At 50.5% G+C, this 16,642-nt stretch overlaps 1 protein-coding gene across 10 annotated transcripts in view; it reads right to left on the reverse strand.

Annotated features, from left to right (window-relative positions):
- Positions 1-16,642, reverse strand: part of CAMTA1 (calmodulin binding transcription activator 1) — a 773,163-nt gene that overhangs the window by 47,545 nt on the left and 708,976 nt on the right. Inside the window, exon 1 of one of the 10 annotated variants that reach the window (XM_080921349.1) lies at positions 601-629. The exons of the other annotated variants lie outside the window; for them this stretch is intronic. The gene's annotated coding sequence lies outside the window, so the exon portion shown is untranslated. Of the gene's footprint in view, positions 1-600; positions 630-16,642 lie in introns of those variants that run through there. 10 annotated transcript variants of the gene reach the window in all.

The raw sequence follows: 16,642 nt of genomic DNA on the forward strand, positions 1-16,642 counted from the left end.
AGCAGGAGCGCGCCCCCCGCCCGCGCGCCCCCGCCGCGCCGCACATAAACACGCGCGCTCCAGAAACGCGCGCCAACGCCCGGCCCCGCGCGCTCGCTGGCGCACGTAAACACACTCCGTTTCCCACGAGCCCGCGTGTCTCACACCTGCTCTGCGCACGCTCACCCAAACACACGCCCTCCTGTAAACACGGGCCTCGCGCCAGCGATCGCTCCAGAAACACAGACCGGTTCCCCACGCTCATCCGAACACCCACACGCGCTCCTCACACGCAGTCCTCAAACCGACTTGCTGCTGCGACTGCACTCCCCCCACACCCCAACTCGCTCCAAAACACGCCCCCACAACACCAGGTCCCTGCACACACTCCAGGGTTCACTCGCGCCATAAACACGCGCGCACTCACCGCCGCGCCTGTAAAGACACAACTCGAATGGCCTTGCTTCTCACGCGCTCCAGAATCACCCGTGCCTGCACCTAGCTCCTCCGACGCTCTCCTTCTTCACTCTCGCTCGCGCCCCCGCGAGCACGCGTGTTGTCCCCACGCCTCCGCCCGCGCGCCAGCCTCCGCCCTCGCCCCTCCGCCTCGCGCACACTCACTGGGACGTGGGAGCACAGTCACCCTTGGTCCGCCCGGCGCCCAGACGCCCGTGCCCGGCTCTCCGCCCCGCCCGGCCCCGCCCGAGTCGCTCCACTCCACAAGCCGCCGCTGGAACGCTGCGCTGGGCTCCGGGTACCGCGGTCTCCCCGCCACAGCCCGAGTGCGCCCGCACGGCCAATGGAGGGGCGCGGCGGTGAGCTCACCGCACCTGGCTCCGCCTCCAGCACCGCGAGGGCCAATCGAAGTACGCTACGTCACCCGGAGCCGGGCAGAAGCAGGTGTGGGGCGCGGAGCGGCTCGGCGCGCGGACTGCGCCGGAACTGCGCCCAGCTTGGCGGTGTCGCGCTGGACGGCGTCGGGCCGGGCCTGGAGGGCGTCGTGCGCGCGTGGGGCCGCGTGGGGCCCGAGCCGCCGCCCTGCCCTCGCGGCCGCTCCCTCGGCCTCCAGCCTGGATGCATCTCGCAGGCAGGGCGTCGCCCAGCCCGACGGGCCGCTGCAGCTCCTGGCTGTGCAGCGCCGTCGGGGGGTTGGGAGGCAGCCCACTCTCTGGGGCCCTATGGCCCCTGCGTCTGCAATGCAGAGAGCTGGGGGAGGGGGACACTTCGCTGTCCGAGGTGGGGCCTGAGGACCATAGGGCTGTGACAGTGACTGCACCCCCTGGGAGTTTAAGGCTTTTTCCAGTTCTGTGCTCAGAGCTCAACTCCTTAGCTGGAGTCATGGGGCCTCGCCTACACAGTTCTAGCCTCGCTCTCTCCAACTTACAGCGCTGTAATCACCCACTTGGATACTTTGCCAAAATATTCTTTTGCCTCCTGCTACAAAGCTAAACACAACTCTAAAGGCTCCTTGTCTCCACAACCTTCTCAGACGTCCCAGAGAAATGCCACCGACCCTTGTTTCTCTCAGACATTTATATTCTATTCTTACTCAGTTAATCACTCGCCCACCAAGGCCTTGCTAACTTGCGCGGGCTTCTGATGGCCCATCTTTTGTTTGCATTTCTTTTATATTGGCTTTTAAAATGACGTTATGTCTTTCCTGCCATATGAGTTACAAATCGCTACAGATAAAGGCAGGTGCCTCTTGATCCTACCCAATTAGATTATGAAAACGACACACTTTTGCATAGCCCTTAAGTTCGAACAACCAACAGTGAATCCGTGGTTAGAATCCAAGTGAAAGACACACGGTGTTCATGCTTCTAAAGCAGACAAAGCAAGCAGGTGGCTGAGTCCGGCCACAGACAGGTCGTGAGCACATCCACTTCTCAGGCCTGTGCTAGCACAATCAGGACTCCTCAGCAGCTTCACACTCCTGCCAGGTCCTTCGGAGTCCATACGCCTCTACCCTGGTCCCACATAGGGGCCCCACAACTTCCCAACACCCTTCATGTTCTAGGGTAACCTGCTGATATCTAGGGCTTGGCTTAAACCTCGCCACCCCACTGTTCCCTGCCACTGTGGGTAGAACCATGCTGATAGCACTGTCACTTCTGGAGCTGCAGCACACAGTGAGTGGCTTCTGCCTCTGTCTAAGGGACATACACAGCAGGACACTTTAACTTTGGATACAAATTGCCCAAATTCAGTCAGATGCTCACACTGGCTGGCTACCTATGTGGTCTGTTCATTTGTGTCTATGGGGCAAGTGTTAAATTGATGTAAACACTTTGTAGAGTTAGCCATTGTTACTTTCTTAGCTAGATATGGGAACCTTGAGCTTCTGAGCAGTGACTAGAAGTTATGGGGCTGTAGGTTCTGAATCTGCAGTTCTATGGTTGACCTGGACAGTGTTAGTTTTGCATCTGTGATCTGCACATTATTCTATATGCGTACTGTATATTCTATATGTATACTGTATATTCATCACAGTCTCCAAGGCTAGCAGGACAGCCCTCGTCTCTCTCTGAACGACAGACAGTGCAGCTGGGCTTGTGTCCTCACTGATTGTTGGATTGCCTTGGGTCAACTATGAACAACACCCAAAGTAGGTAAGTGAGAAGAACATGAGAAGGACACCCGCCCTGTACTCCAACATGCCAGGGAATGCACCAAGATTGGGCTAAGAAACAGATTCCCCCAGGATCTCGTGTGAGGAAGTGTGCTTTCTCTTCTGTCTGTCTGTCTGTCTGTCTGTCTGTCTCTGTCTCTCTCTGTCTCTCTCTCTTTCTCTCTCTCTCTCTCTCTCTCTCTCTCTCTCTCTCTCTCTCTCTCTCTGTGTGTGTGTGTGTGTGTGTCTGTCTGTCTGTCTCTGTCTCTCTTGGTTGTAAAAGAAGGGGCAAATTCGGCTCTGGGTATCCCAGCTGTCTGGTGGGAGACCCCAGACCTCAGGGAATATAGGACTGACCCTTCCTTCTCTTTCCAGCAACCCCACGTCCACATGGTGTGAGAAGAAAACAGAGTCTGTGGCTGCTGCATGCAGTTCAGGAGGCATGGCCGAGCCCGTCTGTCCAGTCTGGAGTCTACAGGCTGGAGTTTTGTATCCAGGCAGCCTGCAGTGATGGCTCTGGAGCAGGACTGTCCCCTTACAATTTCTCTGATGGGCATAGTTTCCTAGAATGCACTTCCTGCCACTCTGAATCCCCATTGTACCATGGGATCCTCTTTGGCGTGTGTACAGAGAGTTGGGTGGAACTGGGGTGAGCCAGATGCTTCTGCAGAGCACTCACAAGTGTGTTACAGCCAAATGCCCACAGGTGGTGGGTTGCTCCTTGTGGGTATTTATTTGCTCTCCAGAAAAATGAAAGGGCGGAACATTCATGTGACTCAAGCAGAGTATCACACTGGGGGTTTATGAGGCTTTGATTGTACCTGGGTCCCTTTTTCTGACATGGAGAAAAAGAAAGCTTTCATGAGTTAGTTATGAGTGCAGTTGGTGGAAGCCAGACCAAGTGCACTTTTTGTCCCTTAGGTGGATACAGTCTGCTGTAATCTTAGACCCACCTCTGCTCACTGGGGACCCTGAGTGCTGATAGGGAAGAAGGGGTGTACAGCGGGTTGGGTGAGTGTTATCTGCTCCCATTATGCTGGGCTCTCCTATCCATTACTGCTCATTCTTCTGCAAGTAGGACAGAGTATGACACAAAGGCTCCAAGAAGGCAGATAACTTGCTCCGGACTCGGCAGCTGGCAAGCAGCGAACCGGGACTTCGGGGTCTGAAGCAGCACCCCATTTCATCCTGTTCTGGGCACCTAAAAAGGTACCAGTCTAAAAGGACTGAGTTTCTTTACAATGGTTAAAGTTTCAGGTGCACAGCAGAAAGGCAAAATCAGCTGCTTCTATTTGGTACCCTACAGGGAGAAAAGAGAGCATTCAGGTTTCCAGCCTGCCATCCCCGGGGATGCTTTGTCCTGGGGTGGACTCCTTTGATGTTCCATGTGACCACGTGATTTCCTTGGGCCAGTGAAAGATGGAATGACTTGTGTCGTTACAGACAGAAGTTTGAAGAGCCACAATCATTTCCCTAGCCCTGACACTGTGAACGCTTGTTTACATAAAGTACACCCCTGAAGGTACATCACAGGCAGAGTCCTCCTGACAATACTTGAAGTGTAGCTGATCAGCTACTGACATCGAACATTGAACTATTAGACAACGAGGCACGACCTAATCTCTCCTATCTGATAACAATCGAGTGTGCTTCCTGTAAGCTCAAAGACAGTAACACAATAAATATTTTAACATAAAAGAGGCAGGAGGGTTGGCTCAGCAGTAAGCACTTGCTGCCTTTTTAGAGGACCCAGGTTCGATTCCCAGCACCCACATGGTGCCTCACAAAGGTCTGCAATTCAGTCTCAGGAGATCCATTGCAGTCTCCTGTCCCTCTCAGTGTCCAGACATGCACATGGTGGGCTTACACGCAGGCAGGTGCTTGCATAGACACATACAACAAAATTTTTTAAAATTTAAATTAAACATAAAGAAGTGTAATGTGCATGTTTATGTCTTTAAAAAGAACAGCGGGAGCGATGAAGTGATATAACAAATAAATAAAAGAAGTGTTTCCAACAAGTGGGCTGTAAAACTGGATACCTGCTGGGCTGGAGAGATGGCTCAGTGGTTAAGAGCACTGACTGCTCTTCCACAGGTCCTGAGTTCAAGTCCCTGCAACCACATGGTGGCTCACAACCATCTGTAATGGGGTATGATGCCCTTTCTGGTGTTTCTGAAGACAGTGACAGTATATTCATATACATAAAATGAACAAATAATTATTTTTGGATACCCCCCCACTTAAAAGAACAGAAACATACCTTTTCTTACTCCACACAGTATATAAAAATTAAGTCACAATCCAACAAAAATCTGAAAGAGCCCAAGCTATAACTCTTTAAAGCATCTCAGCAGCAGATTGTCCTGACATGGAATTTGTTGTTGGTTTCTTAAGTATGATCTCAAAAACACAAGCTGTCAAAGGAACTTTAGCAAAATTAAACTCTTGTCTTTCAAAGAACAACACTATGGAGTAGAAAGACAGTCCACCAACCAGGAGAAAATATGTAAACAATGCATCTAATAAGGAAGTTGGGTCTAAAATCAAGAATGCTTACAGCTTAAATTTAAAAGTAAATCACTATTTTGTTTAAACCAAGTAAGGGAGCAAATGAACTTTTTTTTTCTTTTTCTTTTCTATTTTTTTTTTTTTTAAAGAAGATGAGCAAATGACATGAGAAATGATCATGAGAAGATGTTCGGCATCTGGCGAAATCAGTGTCACCGAGGAATGCAAATAAAAACTACTGTGGACCAGAAATGGTGGCACACACCTTTAATTCCAGCACTCTACTTGAGAGGCAGAGGCAGGTGACCAGCCAGATCCACATAGTAAGTTCCAGGCCAGCCAAGGCTGCATATTGAGACTCTGTATAAAACAAACAAACAAACAAAAACATACAAAAAACCACCACCACCACCACCAACAAGACAGTCACGAAGCAACAATAACAAGAGGTGGTCAGAAAGAAACAGAACCCCTTAGCACCACTGGTGGGGACGTAGGATAGAGAGATCGCTTTGGAGACTGGCCTGGCAGTTCCTCCGGTGGACCTTCAGCTCTGATATAGATCTAATATAGACCAGCACTTCTCTTCTTAGCTATGGACCCGAGAGAAAGGGAAACAGATGTTCAACATGTGGAAGTTTGTCTGGCAATAAACCAGGGAAGGAGATACACACACTACACAAGGAACCCAGGAGGCAGCCTTGAGGCCACACATTGCCTGATTCCTTCTACAGGCAATGCCATGAACAGGCAGATTTGTAGAGACAAAGAGGATTACTAAGGTAGGGCTCGGAGCATGGCGGTTTCTTGGGGGAGGGGGGATGAGAATGATCTAGAATTACATCTCTGGTGACTGTATAACCCTGTGGATATACTAGAGACTTCTGAATCTTGTACTTTAAGCAAGTGGGAAGCTGGCTCAGGGGTTAAGAGCACTGGCTGCTTTTCCAGAGGCTCTGCATTCAGTTCCTAGCACCTACATGGGAGCTCAGAACCATCTACAGTTCAGAGGATCCAATGCCTTCTCCTGGTCTCTGGAGGAGCATGGCACCCACACAGTATACAGGCAAAACACACACACACACACACACACACACACACACACACACACACATATGTATAAATATACATATATATATATATATATATGAAGCTGCAAAGCATAAACATGAGCACATACACAAACACATACACACATATAGACACACACACATAGGCACATAGATAGTAACACATTCTAAGTCTTAGAAAGAAGACTAGACCTCAGAAGAAGGGCTCAGGACACGGAGGTGGGGTTCCAAAGCGAACCTTGCTCACGAGCCCTTTGTATTCAGCCCTCTGTGTGAGGAAGGGGAAGACTCTCGACAGACAGGGCTCTGCCTCAGGACTTCAGGCTTCTCAGTGATGTCTCATGATGCTGACTTCCAGGACCACAGGCCAGAAGGTGGCCATACATCTCTAACAGTCCTTTCGGAGGGTGAAGAAAGCAAGGTCAAATCTACTCTGATGGCCTGCTTGGTCTTGGATAAACACCTCCTGAGCTGAAGTCTCTTCCAACACCCCATTGGATGGCTGACTTGGGGATACCACAGCCAGCTTTATAGACTCCCACTGCCCTGCCAAGTCCTTGGCCAGGACCTTTGGAATATTCAGTAAGAGGCAGGTCCAGACTCGGGACAGTAGCCTAAATTTTGGGTCCAATTGCAACACTTAAGTCCCTGAGTGGTAGGTTTCTGCTTCCTTTACTTTGAGCCCCTTTCCGCCCACATAGAATGAGGTTAGACTGGATTTCGATGGAATTTGTAAAGCAACCCGACCTGAGATCAAGGCCTCTGAGCTTTCCTGCAAGGAACCTGCATGCCACTCGACCAGAGCTCGACCAACCCACAGTGCCCAGAAAATAAATGTGCTTGTGTTATTTTGAGCCCCTCGGCTGTGGGTGGCTTGTTCACAGCAGTGCCTACCGCTAGCACGGCAGCGGACAGCGAGGAAGAGAGGCAGTTACTACATGGATGGACTTCAGCCTGGGAAGGCTGTTGGCTTTGTTTGGGCTGTTATAAGAGGGCCCTTTCCACAAGACCGACAACAGGTAGATTTCTCTTTGTGAACAAAATGCAGGGGGAAAAGATCATCTTAAGCTTAATCTTCTTACTGCTTCTGTGGACTCATTCATTCCCAACACTCCCAAATGTCAGTACCACAGCGAAGGATAAAGTCCACTGTTATTATCCGTGTTAAAGTTGGGGGGAGGTGCAGAGACATCTCTCTTCAGGGCAGTGAGTGTAGGATCAGAAGTCAGAGTTCTGGGGACAGGTGCCCCAGGGTTGCCATCCCTAGACTGTATTACATAGGACAACTTACTAGACCCTTTTGAGATGTGGGCTTTGTGTTAGAATGAAGACGGAGACAGCTCCTGGAGATCGGGTCAAGATGGAACAAAATGAATATCAAGGAAAACCCAAAGGCTGGGTGGGTGCTCAGCAAGGCTCGTGGACCAGGAAGGACACCTTCACTTTGAGACAACAGACCCTTTCCCACTTCCTATGTATCAAAATAAATGTGTCTTCTGTGGAGCTGGGGGGGGGGGGAGCTGGCAGATACCATGGCCATGGTAGATAATCCCACACAGATGGGGGAGAGTTACCCTAACTGAGTCCTACTCTTGGGCCTTACAGGAAAGGTTGGGGAGAGAGGTTCCAGGCCCAGACTCTTCAGTACACCCCAGGTTAGCTCAGAAGTCCCACCCAGCAGGGACGGTGTCAGCTAAAACAAGCTCAACCCAACCTCACAACTTTGGGCATTTCTTTACATTTCTTTGGGCACAGATCATAGGCCCCCTCCGTGGAGAGCACAGATACCTCCCTAACCCTCCTTTATAGTTTCTTGTTCAAACCAGAGCAAACCTCGATCAGTCTTTCTGGTCCTGTACTGGCTGGTTCTGTGTCAACTTGACACAGCTGGAGTTATCACAGAGAAAAGAGCCTCCCTTGAGGAAATGCCTCCATGAGATCCAGCTGTAAAGCATTTTCTCAACTAGTGATCAAGGGGAGAGGGCCCAGCCCATTGTGGGTGGAGCCATCCCTGGGCTGGTAGACCTGGGTTCTATAAGAAATCAGGCTGAGCAAGCCAGGGGAAGCAAGTCAGCAGTGACATCCCTCCATGGCCTCTGCATCAGCTCCTGCTTCCTGACCTGCTTGAGTTCCAGTCCCGACTTCCTTTGGTGATGAACAGCGATGTGGAAGTGTAAGCTGAATAAACCCTTTCCTCCCCAACTTGCTTCTTGGTTATGTTTGTGCAGGAATAGAAACCATGACTAAGACAGGAGCCTAGGACTTGAGAGCAGCTGGAGGATAAAACTGGCCTTTGTACAAGGCAGGAACCACAGCAGACCCACTACCACCACCCTGGCCAAAGAAGACTGTGGGGGTACCTACAACTATGCAGACACCACTTTTCCATAAGAAAGGTACACTCATAAACACACAGATTAGCCAATCAGGTGTGGTGGCTTGCCTTTAGTCACAGTACTATAGAGGCAGAGGAAGGCTGATCGCTAAGAGTTCAGAACTAGCCTGGTCTACGTAGTGAGTTCTAGGACATCCAGGGATATACAGTAAGACCCACCTGTCTCAAAAACTAAAGTGCGTACGCACACATGCAAAGCAAGCACACACACTAAAGCGGTCAGCATCAGATACCTTTTAAAAAGTAGGAGGTCTGACCAAAGACAAGTAGGCAATAACAGAGTCAAAAGACTCGCCACTTAGAATGACAGCCACCTTGGAATCACCCTGAGTGGCCATCAGACAGCTATGGAAGTAACAGCTAGATGAGCACCCAGGAAAGGGGCAAGAGTGACAGATTTAGCTTAGGGACTTTTCAGGCACTCTAGGTGCTAAATGCAATCGCCAGAAAGGGCAAGAATGTGGCCAGGGGGTACAAATGCGTGCCCATCACTCCTGCTGACCTTTCACTGACACCAAGATCACGTCTCCACAGTGGCCCTTCTCCATGTAGCCACACCCCCACGGTGCCAACTCCAGGCTCTGAGACTACGTTTGGTTCTGCTGACCACTTTTCCTAAGTTAGTTGGGTTAGTTGGACACTGTGATCTAGACTGCCCTCCAGACGGAGGAGGAGGCCAGGTAACCCTGAGTTATCTGCCCCCGGGAACAGGAAACTCCCCACCCACCTGTTCTCCGCGGTTCAGTTCCTGTTCAGCTGACTCAAAGCACTCCCTATGCACTGCTCACTTTCTTACTGGGAATGAAACCGAGTAGAGATATACACAGGCCTCCAAACACGAGGGCTAGGGCTCAGTCCCTGACAGCAGCAACAAGAAAACAAAGGTGGGGGCTAAGGGGAAGAAAAGAGATTCAAAAAGTGTAGAAAGAACAGAGAGGAGTGGTGGGGAGACAAGGCAGGCTGCCTCTGATGCAGGGGGATGTCTTGGAGTTCCAGACCTTTTTACTTCTGTCTTATCCACTCAGCTTGCTCTTGCCTGATGCTTCCAGGGGTGGGAAAGGGAGTAGAAGGGTTCTCAAAATGCGCCAGGCTGGACAGGAATGGTGGCATATAAACCTGCAATTCCAGTGCTCTGGAGGGTCAGACAGGGGCATTGCAGCAAGTTCAAGGCCGGCCTGGGCTTCGGAGTGAGACTAGCTCAGAACAAAGGAGAAAGGGATCATTGGGGGCTTCCACGTTCTACGGCACTGGAGGCTTCAAGCCCAGCCTGCTGGGACCCTGCTTGTGATTCTGGATGCCACTGGCTCCTGAGCCCCCATACAGGCCCTGTTTGCAGTCCCCTAACCCTGATTCTCTGGTTTTAGCTGTTTTGGGATAGCCTAGACCCAGCCTTCTGACGGTATAGTCAACACCACCAGATGCCTTAAGCATCGTATCGAACCGTCTCCACAGTAAAAGACTATGGCACCTATCAGCTGGCTACCATTTGCCAAGCCAGGTCCATTCCCATCAGTGTTGAGGGAAGTCACAGAGACACTGCTTGAGGTCAGCCACACAAGATAATCTAGTTTTCCCCAGGCTCATGGGTGCCAGTTCAGGGAGAGGGAAAAGGGGGGTGGTGGGCAGGGGGAGAAACTGTTCATAAGCCTGCCACAGGGAAGGAACATTTGGGAGAACACTTAACAAAAACGAGAACATTGCTCCAGCCCGGGGTACTATCTGTAGGATGGAAGTGAGACTCAGGGTCCTTTCAGGGTCACTGAACAGATGAGTGATTGTTGTGATTGAAGTAATATATTTAGAGTAATAACCACCATAGCTAATGACGCACCTGCATTTCCCCCACTTAATCTCACATCTAGGTAGACTGATCTGGAACCCATTTGGTTTCACATTGCAGTGGGGGGGGGGGAGTACTGAACTGTCCGTAATAGTCTCCATAGAAGACAAAATATTCACTCGAATCATGTTTCTGGATAAAATGTGCTCCTGACAAGCTGCACAACGGTGCTTTAAAAACAAGTGACCACACGGGGATCTTCAGCATTCCCACCACGAAGATAGAAGCATGTAATCTACTGGGGGGAGGACACACAGGGAGCACCACTTTAAGTGGTGGAGACATATGGCCTTTATCTCTAATCCAGATCACAGGATAGCTCAGCAATACCATGCCAAGAGGTTAACAGTGTGGCTTGGTGCCATCAAACTGACCAGAGCTCGTGTGACAGAGCCACAGACTGTCACACATCAGTGCCAGGGAAACAACATGGCTCGTGACAGCATGCTCAGAAGAAAATGGGAGCTCCGCATTTGGTAACCCCCTAGACGTACACATCTGTTTCTGACTATGATCTGTGTCCTTCTGTGGCAACACGCTGCGGTGTGAGACTAGCAACCCTCACTGTATTTTTCATAATTTATCAATGCCCTTAGGGACCTTTGAACATGTAGTTGGTGTCACAGAAGGTCAATGAAGCCCTCCTGGAGGGCAGTATGCCAGGCAGTAACTTGCCTGGGAAGTTTCCTTCCTCTCTGATGCTTCTACACACTCCCCTTGAGTCACTTGCCTGAAGCTTGTCCAGTGAGCAGAAAAGTTAACGATGGACACCTTCCCCAGCTTGGTTCTGACATCAGACATCCCAAAGCCAATGCAAGCGGTGGGGATGAAGGCTATAAAGACATTGCTGGGCTTCTCCAGTGACCCATTTGTCCATTCATCTGTCCATCCATTAATCCATCCACCCACTTACCCACCCACCCACACACCTACCCACTCACCCATCCATCTATTCATCAATCCATCCATCTACCCACTCACCTCCCTCCTCATCCATCATGATCATCTGCTCACCCATAAATCCATCAATTCACCCACTCATCCATCCCACTTGAAGATCCAGTTATTGAGAGCTGGTACATCCCTACATCTCTACAGCAGATGCTCTTACAGTGCTAATTAAGATAAAAAAGTCCTTGCTTGGGACTCAGCTATATTCCTGCCCTTGTCAGTCTCATCCATATTCGCTGACTCCTTCTATCCAGGACCACCTTCATGCAGACACCTTACTCCTGCTTGTCAGCTTTGTTAGGTTTTGAAAGCTGTGGCCACTTATCATTGACTGGTCTCAAAAAAGTTCCAAAGGGCCTTCAATCAAGCTTCACCAAACTCAGACCAGTCTTCCAAGGTGAATGGTGTGGAGCCCATAGGCAAACCATCCACAGGCAGTACTAATGTCACCTCCCCCCTTGTTCCTTAACTCTATGCCTTCTTCTCTGATCTTTCATCAGAACAGCTAACTGGTCTACCTCCCATACTTCTGGGCTGCTTTAATCTGTCCAGGGCTTCTTCGAACTGAGTGCTGCAGTCACTGCCAGCCAGACTCACCACCTCTCTCCCGTCTCAGAGCCTTCACCAAATATTTCCATCCCATCATAGAGCTGTTGTGTATGTCACCTTGGCCTGGAATCTTCCTGTCTTCTGTTTTCATGGAATCAACATTTGCTCTTCCTACTGATCTCTTCAAAGGGCATTTCTTCAACAAATCCCTCCTAGACTTCACTGAGGAGTCCTGCCTCATTAGAAGCATCCTGAGTTTTCCATCAGGTCTGAATTTTCTTTTCTGCTTGACATTAAACTTGGCAAGTCCATGGACCTCATCAACCCACCTGCACCTGCTCTGATTCCCAGCACTGGGACAGCACCTGGTGGCTAAAGGGAACACACGCTACTCCAGTAATGATTACAGGGAAAGCTGCTAATGAGGAATTTACAAAGCATTATGGGAAAGCAGGATATGCAGGCTTTCTTCAGGGGGCAGTGAGAGGGAGCAGGGGCAGAGCATGCTTCAAGCTCAGGGGACAATACTCAGGCAGCGCCACAGGGACTTGGGAGAGACTGAGAAGACAGATGCTCATGGCATGGAGGTAAAAGGAGGGCCACTGTATCCTCCACTCCCTGTACCACCCACTCACTCTGGTGGCTGTGTCCTCCCCTGTGAACAAGGACCTGGAAGGTTACTGGAAAATCAGAGTAAAGGCACCACATGAATACTTTGTGGCTGTGACCTGAGGCATGGTGAACTTTGAAAGCTGGGCAGCAACAATGACAACTCTTCTGTGTGTCTCAAGGGTGACTCTCCAAAAGTAGCACCAAGCTGGGGAGAGGATGGGTGGGGTGGAGTCCTCTACTCACACCCCCATACATCTCAGGTGGCAACAGCAGGAGAAAAGTCCCCCAGAGGCTTCCACTGGAGATGGTCCCCATCTGCTGATAACAGAACTGGTTCCTTGGCATGTGGCATTTGGAGCCCAGGGTGAGAGTCAGGTTCCATCCCTCTCGTTGGTGTGACTATTGGCAAAGAGCATCAGCTTGTTCAGCCAGGTTACCTCTGGTGACCCTTGACCCTGATAAAGAAACTGTAACTATGTTGCTAGAAGCAACTACATTGCTGGAAGCTCTGGGGTTCTAGCCAGCTTCTTTTTCATCTGCCTTCCTGTCTCCTGGGGTTTAGGGATGCTTGGCTGTTGGGTGGAGAAGGGGAAGCAGGTGGAAGGGAAGATACCATGCAGGGGGAACTATTTGGAGACGTCCATTTGGGTCAGCTATGATTTGGTATAGGGACACTGGTCTTCCAGGGCCCAGGCTTCCTGCAAGTGAGACCTGGGTTTGTTTTTCATATACTGATGCTTTCACCCTGTGTTCCTGGCTTTAACTAAAGATCAACTCACACCCCCCCCCTTAACTGCTCATGCCATTAGTTCACAGTAGGCCATGACTACAGTATAGGAAGCTGGTCTTCAGTCTGTCAAAGACTGTTTGGAATGCTCTGGTGTCACAGAGGTGATAGATTAGGTCACTGGACCATGAAGACAGGACCAGACATGTATGTTGTTAGAAACTTTGAGGAGAGGCCTCAGCCTTGGTTCCTGTCAGAGGCTGAGGACCATCCCTCAGCCACACCTGGAGCTGCACTACCTGGGCAGTGTCTCCTTCTGAAGTCTCCAAAGGTCCCAACCTGCATCCTGCCTCTCTGCTTCTTTACTGCAGATGCTGTCCTGGCTCCAGGGCCATTTCTCTCTGCAGCTGGATCTACCGACCAGCCTCTTCATCCTTTCTCGGAGAGATAGATGATTGGAGCCTGGCTTAGGGAACACCACAGAAGCGAGCCAAATGGCAGAGTGGACCAGCCACACTACAGACTTGATGGGCAGCCTTCCTACCTTCAGGATCCCTGAACCATGGCAGTGTCCAGTGGCCAAGGATTAGAGCTGCCTCCCCTCATCTGACATCAGCATGCTATTTGGGTGGGGATGATCATTGTTTATTCCTGATTAGAGTTCAACCCCTTTGGAAGAGTGAGGCTACCTTCCTTGTGCCCACGGTCCTAGCAAACAGATGTGTAAGGTAAGAGAAGCAGGGATTGGATTCTCCCTTCCAGCTTTGCGGTAGAAGGAGCAAACAGTGGGATGCACAGGGCCTCTCTACCAGGTCAGTCTGAGAGGCTCATACCCTCTGGTGCCCTGCCCCAGGTTGTCATTCTGAGCTGAGACAGGCTTGGCACTATCGTGTGGCCACACGCTTGAGTTAGTCTCTAAACTTGGTCTTCCCTTGATTCTTCTAGACGGTTCCAACACACGGGTGGAATGTTCTTTTCTCGGATATGATGACCAAGGCCTTCTTGAAATGCTTTCTTCTTTCTGCCTTCCATGACTGCACAGCCTCTTTGCTAGCTCCTCTTCTGCTTATGAATAAGCGCTAGGCCAGCCTGTGGTCCGTTTTGCTTTTTTAAAATACATATACATACGCACACGGTTTCTCTAAAATTTTGTTTTCTTGAATCTTGCTCTATAGACCCAGGCTGGCCTTGAACCCAGAGATCTGCCTGCATCTGCCTCCTGAGTGCTAAGATTAAAGGGACACGCCACCACTTCCTGTCCTAACCCATGGTTACCACACCACTTCCCTTTCTATACTTTTCCATGGAGCAATTACACATACCCACCTATATGCTCATGATCTCCTCAATCTCTATTCTGTTCCTCATTCTCCATCATCTCCAGACCTTCAAAGCCAACTGTAACATTGCTGTCCCCGCCTAACCACACCAAAACCAAGCGCCACATCACCCGTGGCTCCCACAGGTGCTTCTTCAAACTTCTCAGTCTCAGAATATAACTTGTCCCTCTAGCTGTTAAAGGCACAAATCTGGACATCAACCCACCTAGTGCCTTTCCTCATCAGACATCCAAACCCCAGTAGGATGTCTGAATTTACATCCAAATGTCTCTCAGAGCCAGTGTCTCTGCAAGATGTTACAGAGTCACATCTGTCAGAGTCACTCCTAGCTTCTGTTGCCTTAAGCGGATGCTCTGGCCCCTGGGAAGGGAGCCTGCGGGATGGAGACACAGCGCAGTCTCCAAACAGCAGCTGGGGTGGCCTAGTGTATTATGTCATCTACCTAAACATGCACCTGGGCGTACCACTTCACCGACTTAGCACACGCCTGAGCACATGGGTTGTCCTCCATGGCAGCTCCCTACCGACCTTAGGACGAAGTGTTAGCTCCCTACATTGGATGATGAAGCTCACGTGGACTGGAGTGTCTGGCCTCTAGCTGACTCCCCCTACGTTGCCACCTTCCTTTATTCTTCCTTGGATGTGCCGTAATGCCCAACTCATTCCCACCCTCCTGCGGACGGGTTCTCCAGAATCTTTCTGACTAGCATGTCCGTCCTATGAGCTGAATTCTACCCCCTCACACACACCTCATCTTTACAGGTACCTCTCTTACACCCCAAACCCCAAATGCCTGCCTAATCAGTCTCTCAGATCAGCTAGCTCAGCTCTGCTAAGCATTCGCTGCCAGCAGGTGTTTTTATCTGCAACTTGTCTTCTGTCTTTCTCCCCACTAGAATATAACCCCCTGGGAGAGTTAAGACTCCCCAGGGCCTAGACCAGTGCCTGGCACCCGACAGAGGCTTAGCACATATTTACAGGATGACGGAAGAATGAATGTCCTGGGGGAAGGAGGCCAGAAGACAGGCTAGGACGTGCACAACTATTTTGGGCTATATGACAGCGGTGTTGGGGATGGGGAGAAGTAGAAAGCATGAAAGAAATGAAGGAGAGAAAAGTACCAGGCTGGAGCTGGCATGGGAGGAGGGAGGAAGAAGCAGGGGGTCCACTCTGCTCCTGGGGTTCATCGAAAAGGCCGGGAAGAAGTGTGGGACATAGGAAGCCACGTGACAGGTCTAGATCTGGGAAGACATACTGAGGAGTGGTCACCATGTCCTGTGCTCTTGTATTTTAAATACTGAGTGTCCAGCCAGCGGAGCTGTTTGGGAGGTGGTGCTGGGGGAAGGCCTTGCATGCTATAGCTGCCTCTGGTCCTGGCCTCAGCACTTTGATTCCCGAATGGACATCATGTTAAGGCCTCACTCTCACGCACGTCTTTCCCACCATGATGGGATGAACTCCTCCCTTGGTCATAGCAAGAAGAAGAAGAAGCCGTTAGCACACTGGTAGATGACAGAGTGGGTTAGATCTAGGCTTGAGTCCTCAGGGAAGGTGGGCAAAGAAAAAAAGAAAGAGGCCAGCTAAGTAGGCATTTATAGAACCTTCCAGAAGGAGGAGCTGGTGACAGGGCAGGGGAGTTGAAAGGAGCTGGAGGAGTGTGAAGGTCCAGAGGTTTGGACACAGGGGCTTCAAAAGAGGCAGGACTAATTAGCAGGGCTCATAGGGCGGAAGGGTCATGTGGTCAATAAGGACTATGATCTTGGCAAGGGCTATGCTGGTCCACATGTCCATGGTACATGGATGTGTGGGTTCAGAAACTGGATGCCAATGCCTTGTTTTGGTCCTGTTTTTCAGGACCAGCATAAAGCATCATTATCCCAGCAGTAGCTTGCTTTCTCTGTGAATACCCCAGTGTCCACAAAATAAGCGCTCTCTGTTGTGTGGAGCTACACTTCCCTTCCAGATTGCTCCTAAGTATGGGGCTGCACCGTGCTGCAGACCTCACCACATCTGGTCAGCGTCCCATGGAGATCAAACCCTGCTGAGGCTTCTGTGTT

Source organism: Micromys minutus (assembly GCF_963924665.1).
Source record: "Micromys minutus genome assembly, chromosome: 9".
Lineage (NCBI taxonomy): Eukaryota > Metazoa > Chordata > Mammalia > Rodentia > Muridae > Micromys > Micromys minutus.